This window comes from Aotus nancymaae, unplaced genomic scaffold (assembly GCF_030222135.1).
Source record: "Aotus nancymaae isolate 86718 unplaced genomic scaffold, 86718_ANA_hifiasm-v0.15.2.pri h1tg000038l, whole genome shotgun sequence".
NCBI classification, from domain to species: Eukaryota; Metazoa; Chordata; class Mammalia; order Primates; family Aotidae; genus Aotus; species Aotus nancymaae.
Window position 1 is genome coordinate 3,791,952 of NW_026988452.1, and position 9,340 is coordinate 3,801,291.

The 9,340-nt window shown below is 39.0% G+C and overlaps 1 pseudogene; it reads right to left on the reverse strand.

The window, feature by feature from the left end:
* Positions 1 to 8,281: 8,281 nt before the first annotated feature.
* On the reverse strand, positions 8,282 to 8,952 carry LOC105722529 (NFU1 iron-sulfur cluster scaffold homolog, mitochondrial-like; annotated as a pseudogene).
* Between the last annotated feature and the right edge of the window lie 388 nt (positions 8,953 to 9,340).

Consider the following 9,340-nt stretch of genomic DNA (forward strand, 5'->3'; position numbering starts at 1 on the left):
TGAGACAGAGTTTCACTCTTGTCATCCAGGCTGGAGTGCAATGGTGTAATCTTGGCTCATGGCAACCTCCGCCTCTGGTTCAAGTGATTCTCCTGCCTCAGCCTCCCAAGTAGGGAGATTACAGGCATGCACCACCATTCCAGGCTAATTTTTGTATCATTAGTAGAGACAGCATTTCACCATGTTAGTCAGGCTAGTCTTGAACTCCTGACCTCAGGTGATCTGCCCGCCTCGGCCTCCCAAAGTACTGGGATGACAGGCATGAACCACCATGCCTGGTCCACAGAAGACTTTAATACTATTTATCCCTTCCTATATTTACATACTATTGTTACCATGCATTTATTCCTGTATTTAAATGCCTCAAGTCATTATTATTATTATTGTTTTTGGAGACAAAACTTTATTTAGATTTATCCACATTTTAGTAATTATTATTTCTCCTTTTGTATTCTTAAAACTCCAACTTTTCCTTTTTTCTTATAAAAAAATCTTTGTATTTTATATATTAGTGTAGATTTGCTGATAACAAATTTTCTTGGTTTTTGTTTGTTTGAAAATACACCTTATTTTGCCTTCATTTTTGAAGAATATTTTTTGCTGAATGTTGAACTCTAGATTGGCAGTTTATTTTCTTTCAGCACTTTGGCGATATTCTTACTTTGTCTTAGGGATAATGGATGAATGATCACAATTCATACAAGATGTAGGTAAGATATTTAGAATATGCTTATAAGGGTTCCAAAGATAAGGGGAAAAGTCTCAGGTTCTCTCTCTCTCTCTCTCTCTCTCTCTCCCCCCCTCCCAATTTGAAAGATGGGGGACAGGATGCTATTAATTAAGAAAGGCCAGGGTTTTGGTGGGACGAAAGAGAACATCTTAGGTCTCAGTTTAATACTCTGATTCCCTAATTGGGTCTGAGTCAAACAGGGTCAGAGCATGGAAACGTGAATGATTGATTTCTCTGGGCTAGTTTCATTAAAATGTGGTGAGGTGGCTCACACTTGTAATCCCAGCACTTTGGGAGGCAAGGTGGGCAGATCACTTGAGACCAGCCTGGCCAACATGATGAAACCCTGTCTCTATTAAAAACACAGAAATTAGCTGGGCATGGTGGCACATGCCTGTAGTCCCAGCTACTCAGGAGGCTGAGGCACAAGAATCATTTGAACTAGGAGGCAGAGGTTGCAGTGAGCTGAGAGCACACACTGCCCTTCAGCCTGAGCGACAGAGTGAGACTCTCTCAATAATAATGATAATTTCAAAAAGGTGTTCTAATGCAAATATTTCTAAGGCACCTCCTCACCTACCCTCAGAGATATAACCTCCTCTCATCTCGCTAGATGGGTCTCTTCTATAATGTTATTCTCATAGAGTGAGGGGACTATAAAGTTATAAGAAGGAAGCTTTTCCTGGGGGTTTGGTGTGGCAGGTAGGCAAAGCAGGGCAGAGCAGCCCTTCCTGGGTCGGAAGCCAGGCTATTGAACAGATTGGTTTAAATTTTCAAGGTTTCACTTGCAAGGCATTGCTAGTCTATGTTCTGTTCCTGCCACCTGCAGCTCTAAGTCCTTCAGGAAGGGCTATGATTTTAGGTATTTGCTCCTCTTGTCTAGCCTCCTACCTCCACCTCCGTTTAAACGCTCCTTCCCCCCAACACACACATACACACCAAATCTGGGTGTCAAGTTGTGCTATTCTGGCATTTTTGGAGAACAAACTCAGATTAGGCTTCCTAGAGCTCCAGTTCTCACAGGAAATAGAGGAGTCATAGCTTTGAGATAAACACTACAGATGAAAAGTCTTAGAGATGCTGGATTTCCTTATCTTTGTGAAGCAACATAAAACCCCTCATGACCCTATAAGTGAAGAGGAATATATTGGCCGCAACTTAGGGTCTAGATAACTGCCTCCTTGTAACAATTCTGCCCATTATGGCCCAAAAATCCTATATGGAAAATCCACGTCCCTACTTATGTTCCCCACAATCGTCTCTTATGAGAAGGAGACGTACTTATTTTAAGGTTAGGCTGAGGCATTAGACACATCTCCCGAAGCCAGTGAAAATGAGCCCCTCAGGATGACCCCGCCTTGCACCTCCACGGGCCTCCATCCATTGACGTCTGCGGTCGCATACAGGAATGCAAAGACCACTCTGCCACTGCTATAGCTCTTCTGTTCTGGCTATCCTAGCATTATTTAACACAGCAACCTGATTTCCAGAAATCTTTTCTAAACATACAATAGCAAAAAAAAAAAAAAGGTGAAATAATCTAGTAATAGTAGTATTGGTAGCAAAATCTTTAAGCAGGGTTCATATTGCCATTGACTGTGTGTGCAAAGCTCCAGACATACTTTAGTTACTCAAGAAAGAGCAGCTATTAACATTTTCAGGCAAGATTAGAGAGCAAAAATATTTTGGAAGTAGGCTATTTGGAAGTGGAATAAGAACAGAAATATAAAGCTTTAAAACTCCACCAAATGTCTTCCTTCTCCTTCCCTAAAGCCTTGAAAGTCCTCCTTGGAATGCCCTTTCTGATACTGCTTAGCAGCCACCATTACATTTTTAAATAGCCATATTGATTTTTCCTTGTCTTTACCAGCAAAATCCTGCAGGCTCTGTTGCCAGAGCAAAACACTCACTCTGCCTCCTTCAAGCTCTTTTCAAATGCAGTACACTGCGCCAGCTTTTCATGCATCGGTTTGGGGAAAAATCAACCCGAGAAAGCGATGGGATCTCTGCCGATCGCCTGTCTGTTCTTGGCCAGTGTCTGCAAATCAGAATTGTGCAAGTCAGGGACAGCTGGAATTGAGTCAGTCAGGCCCTGGAGAGATTTGTACATTCTTTTTTTTTTTTTTTTTTTTTAATGCTGGAGAAAGGGAAATGGATAAAATTCCAGGGCTCTGGTTCGCTTGTCTTTGCCCTTCAGACGTATGTTGTGATTCCCATAGTCATTCTGGCTGAGAGGGCAGGCAGTGGCTGCCAGCTCTTATCAAGACAACACCAGGAAGTCAGATGCTGAATCCTACCTGCAGTGCTTGTAGCCCTGCCAGAGCCCAGCCATGTAGACAGTGGCAACATGGCCCAGCAATGACATTTCGTGAAGACTGACTCCAGTGATCTCGACTGATGCTTTGTTCCTCGTGTTTCCTGGAAACATCTACCCGTTGAATAATGCTCTGCTAGGAGTGATGGAAAGAAGGGGGTCATGCTCCAGTGCCCTTACAACCTGAGACCACTTTTCCCCAGGGCCTCTGTGGTCAGTAGCCCCTGGGCAGACCAGCATGGCCCCTCTTCAACCCTCTGAGACAGGTGGGGAGGCAGGGAATGGGAGGACACATCAAAGTAAGTATGTGGTAGGGAAAGCCCCCACGAGAGAAGGATAGGACCTCCTGTCTAAACACCTTTCCGCACTTTCCACCCCAGAAGTGTGGGATTAGGGAAAGGTTAGAGAAACCTTCTTGGGACTAGCAAGAACTTCGAGTTTTTATTCATTAATTCACTTGAATTCTTGTGTGCTTAATGTTTAATATTATGACATATAGCCAAGATATACAGAACAATGTTCTATCGTGTAGTAAATACCTATGTAATCACCACGAAGGCCAACAAACAATATTACCAACAGTCCAGAAGCTTCCTTTGTGCTCCCCTTCAATCTCTGTTCTGCCTCCTTTTCAAAGGCAATCACTACACTGACTTTTGAGGCAATCTATTCCTGTTTCTCTTAATTTTGTCTATCTCCTGATGTGGGAAAACTTTAGTATGTATCTTCTTGTGTCCAACTTCTTTGGTTCAATATAATGTTTACAAGATTCATGATGTTACCCATAACTGTTGCTCATCCAATGCCATTGTTCTACTGTATTTAAGTAATGAATATACCATGAATTACTGATCTGTTTTACTGTTGATGCATATTTGTTTTTTTTTTTTCCAGGTTTTGTCTACTAAAAATAGTGCCATTATCAACACTGATGTTATGTCTGTTGATTCACGTGGCATATTTATAGTAGTTTACACTCAAGATTGGAATCACTGAGCCTGAGTTATGTGTATCTTTAAATTTTATAGATAATTTTAAACAGTTTACAAAGTGAATGAGAGTTCCTGTTGCTCCATATCCTCATCAACATTTGCTATTGTCAGTCTTTTTACTTTTGGCTATTCTGGTTCATTCTCATTATTTTTAACAAATATTTTCCTAATTACTGATGAGGATAAGCACTTTTTCATTTCTTTTTTGGGCCCTTGTTTACATACAGATATAGATGTAGCTAGACAGACAGACAGACAGAGAGAGAGAGAGAGAGAGGATAAAGATAGAAAGAGAGAGAGAGATGATAGAGAAAGAGAGAGAGATAAAGAATCCATTCAGGTCTCTTGCCCATTGTTCTTTGGGTTGTCTGTCTTTTTCTTACTGATTTGTGAGAGGTTTTTTTTTTTTGTATGCTGGATATGACCAGGTTGTTAGTGCTATATATTACAGAAATCTTCTTTCACTCTGTGACTTGACTTCTTTATCCTTGTCTTCTTTATATTCTTATTAAATTTATCTTCTATAATTTCTTCTTTGATTTTTTTAAAGATAATTTTTTAAAGTTATTTCTTCTGTAATTTATATCTTTTAATTTATCTTACGCTCTTCTTTAACTTGTATCAATAATAATGCGTTGGATTTTACTTCGGCCTTTTTTCCCACCTTTGGTTAGATTTATTCCTATGTGTTTTATGTGTTTATGTCATTATGAAGCATATTTTATATTTTTATATTATTACAGAAAAATAGTTGATTTTTGCTTATTTATTGGTATCTTTTGGTGAGCAGAAGTTTTCAGTTTGAATGTAGTGTAATTTACCTATCCTCTACATATTACTAGTTCTTTTAATATTTTATGAAGTCTTTATCTCTTTTCTGAAATCATAGAGCTATCTTCTCTTACCTTCTAAAAGTTTATTGATTCACGTTTCACAATTAGATCTATAATTCTCCTGGAATTAATTTTTAGGTGTAGTATGATGCAGAAGCCTAATTTTATATTGTCCAGCACAATGTTTTGAAAAGATTAGCATTTCCTCCACTGCTCTGCAGTGGTCCATTTGTTATAAAGCTAGCGTCTTTATGTATGTGGGTTTGCCTTCTGTAAATAACCCTTGTATTAGCTTATAATAGCTGTTGATATTTTGTTGAACAAATTTTTCTGACTTGTCTACTTTTTAAAAACTTGTCTATTTTCAGTTCTTTATGCTTCCGCATAAATTTTAGACTGCTTTGTCATTTCTCGCAAAATTTGGGGGTTTTTATTAAAACTGCATTGCATTTATAGACAAGTTTTATAATATTGAATTTCCCCTTCCATAAACATGGTTTATTCGTTCATTTATTTAGCTGTTCTTTAATTCATCTCAATAATAATGTTTTGTTTTCCATATTGACTTCTTGTCCGTAGTTTATTTGATTGCTACTAGCCATTTTATATTTTTGTGTCATTGTGAATGGTTGCTGTAACACAGATAAACAGTTGATTTTTCCTCATTAATGTTTTTGGACATTTTTTTTGAGACAGACTCTCGCTCTGTCGCCAGGCTGGAGAGCAGTGGCACGATCTTGGCTCACTGCAACCTCTGCCTCCCGGGTTTAAGCAATCCTCCTGCCTCAGCCTCCCAAGTAGCTGGGACTATAGGCTTGTACCCCCGTGCCCAGATAATTTTTGTATTTTTAGTAGAGAAGGGGTTTCACCATGTTGGCCAGGATGGTCTCGATCTCTTGACCTTGTGATTCACTCACCTCTGCCTCCCAAAGTGCTGGGATCACAGGTGTGAGCCACTGCGCCCAGCTGAGTGTTAGACATTTTTACATAAATTATATTACTTGTAAATAATATTAATTTTATTTAATCATATTCAATCTCCTTAACTTTAATTTGTCCTACAGCCCTTATTAGGACTTCCAAAACAATGTTTAATGTATGTTTTTTTTTCTTTATTCTGTTAATGTGGAGGATTTCATTGCTTGATTTTCAAATGTTAAATTAACCATGCATTTCTAGAACAGAACCATTTTGTCAGTGTGTATTACCACTTTAAAATATTGGTGAGTTTGCTAATATGTAGGGTATTTCCATCTTTACTAAAGAATGAGGTTTACCTGTAAGTTTTCTTTTTTATAGTCCCCAATAGTACCCATACCAGATTTTGGTATCAAGGTTATGGTGACCTCCTAAAATTAGCTGAGCTCATATCTCTAGGCCTCCACTGCCCCTGGCTCTTGGTCTAATCTTTCTTTAATATCTTGCTATTTCTTCTGTGCCTTCAAGATTTTTTTCTTTTATTCAATTTTTCTAGTTGTCATCAGTTGGAGACAGGAGTGCATTTCAAATTACCTCATATTTATATTTCATTCATTCCTTAAACATCTATTTATTTGGCCTTCCTGTGTTTCCCCTAATGAGTCAACAGTCCTATGGTGAAGGCACAAAAGGAACCATCAATTGCTGTCTAGTATGCTGAGTTCTCTGATAGAAGAGCTATGTGAATACACTAAAACTGCATCTCAATGATTTGGAAGAACATAAAAAGAAACAGTTGGACAGAGAAAAGAGAAAAACATTCCAAGCAGAGGGAAAGCATATGCAAAGTTCTAGAGCTGAGAAGAGGTTGTTTCATTTGGAAAACTGCCCTGATCCATGCTGGCAGGAGGAGAGTCCAGGTGCAGAAGAAGCCGGGTCCTAGCTGTGAAGTGTTTGGCTGCCATATATTTTCATTTGGACTTTATTCTTAAGGTGACAAGGAGCTAACGGTGGGTTCTGAGCTGCAGAGTGACACCATATGGCATTTGCATTTCAGACAGATTATTCTGCTTGTTGTGTGGAGAATGGATTGGGTAAGGAAGAGGTGGAGGTTGGAGAGCTTTCAGAAGATTGTTTTTGTGATTAGATAACAGATGATGGTGTCTTCTCTTGGGTAATGGTGAAAAGTTGGATCAAAGTCGACTGTCATGAGTATTTAAGAAGCACAAATTGACGTGCATAAATATAGGAGCAGTGAGAAGAAAAAGAGGAGCTTAATGATTCCAATATTTGTAGCTTAGACAAGTGCATGGAGTAGGGAAAACAAAGTCAACCATTGTCTTTCTATTATAAGAGGTAGGTGTTGCTAGGGACTAGTCAAAACCAAAAATAAACGACATGCATGAAAATAAACAATGTGCCTTGTTGGCATTTTTATAAACATGACGTTGGGTGTATAAACATATAGTTGCCAGATACAGCTTTCACAGAGATTATTCTGCTCTCACTACACAGAGCACCGAGATCAGGAAGAATAAATTTTGTTTTAAATTCCAGACATACCGAGCACCACATCATTCAGGGTACTTGATGTCAGTCACCTGCCCCTGGTGATAGGTCACTAGAAACAATAACAAGGGCAGAAAGCTGGCCACCACCTCGGCCCTGGGTCAATTCGCTGAAGCTCAATTTGTCATAAATGAATAGTTTTTAATTAGCTCATCCAATTATCTACCGATCAGTCAATCAATGATGTTTTAACCGAATAACAATTCACTGTAAACTCTCAGGCAAATAAGCTAGAATAGGACACCTTACTAAGTGACTTTCCTGCAAGGGACAGTGCCAGTGCCAGGGAAGTCATAAACATAGAATACCATGAAACACTAGATTTTGTGCATAAGAGAAATGTTATTTTTTCTTATATAAAATGCAAAGACAGGAAAATGTAAAAGCCAAGGCAAGAGAAGGGATGGTGCTGATGCAAAGCTGAATGGAAAAAAAATTCTTAAATATTTAGCAAATTACTCTTTTAGTGAAATGATTTTGAAAAATGAATTTTCAGATACTTGACACTCTTTTTCTTTTAATCTTTCTGAAACTGCTCCCTCACCTGTAAAATGAAGATAATAATGCCTACATCATAGGGTTATTGTAAGGATTACATAAAATAATAAATAAAAATTGCCAAGCACTGTGCCTAGTATATAGAAAGTGATCGTCAAACAAGTTATAGCTGATAGTATTAACTCAATAAGTGCTTTTTGAATTAATGATATAAAAACCAGACGGTCAAATAAAATCGGTCAGTGGAAAATGATTGGCTATAGTGTGCCAGACATTTCCGTAAGTTCTTTATTTGATGTTCAAAATCATTCTCTGAAGAAAGGGCATATTTTATTAATCCTCAAGTTCTTCAGCATGTTAATAATAAAAGCTTGGCATATAATATCAACAAGTCTGGCTGTTGTACCCAAAGGATATCCAGATTATTTTAAGGTGAGTTTGCTTCCTTTTCATCTGATTCATCATTCATAACCTGTTCTATGCCTTCTACCTCTGGCATATGAAACTGCAGCATGTCTGAATTCCGTTTTCAGAGTAATGATTGAACTAGGGAAGCTGGTACGAGAATCCTGCCATCTTCAGAGCTTTTGTAGATCACGTCCCTCCATCTTCCTGCACAGCTGGCCGTAGTCCAGTACCTAACACTTCCCTAATCATTGCCACAGCCACCATCTTCAGATCCTGCTTCTCCTGAAGATGCTTCCTCAGTAACTGTGGTAAACCAGATGCAAAGAAATCCATGATTGTTCAGTAAATATCTGGTTTCAGTGAATTCCAGTCTTATTCTTCATTTTCCTTTGTGGCAGAGATGAAATCTGGTCCAAAGAAAGCATTTTGTACTCCTTCAATCCTAAATAACTGCCTAGCCAGAGGGGAGCAAAATGCTGCAGCTGAGGTGGGAAAATTCATGGTCTTTGTCTCAAAAACTGGTTTTCCTGGTAGAGACTTTAAACTGTTAGGATCTGGGGTATCTTGTGTTTGAATAAACATGTATCTCCCTGGGTTACAAAAGACTGCAGGTAGTGGGAAAAGTGGTCTTTGAACAAATTGATGCAGAGGCTGTTTCTTAATGGTGTATGGATTCTTGAACACATGGCAGAATTGGCTGTGCAGCCCTGGCAACAGTCGCAGCTCCCCAGCCCCACCAGGCTGCCACACCCGACCCCGGGCTGCCACTGCCATCTTAGTCCAAGAGTCTCCATCTTTGTGCCATTGCATAAAGCAGATAGTATTATCTCTGCTTTCAAGTGAAGCATATGAGGTTGACACAGGTAAAGCATCCATTCACATAGTGAAGCACCTGCCTTTTGAATCCAGTGGTGGATCCCAGGGCAATTTAACATGTTGGTTAAGTCAAGGCTGTGGACTCAGATAAACTTAGGTTCCTTCTGGGTTCCAACACCCACTTGGCTTCTTACAGTGCATAATTTATTAGCTTTTTTTAATCTCAGTTTCCTTATCATCAAGGCTGGTATACTTACACACA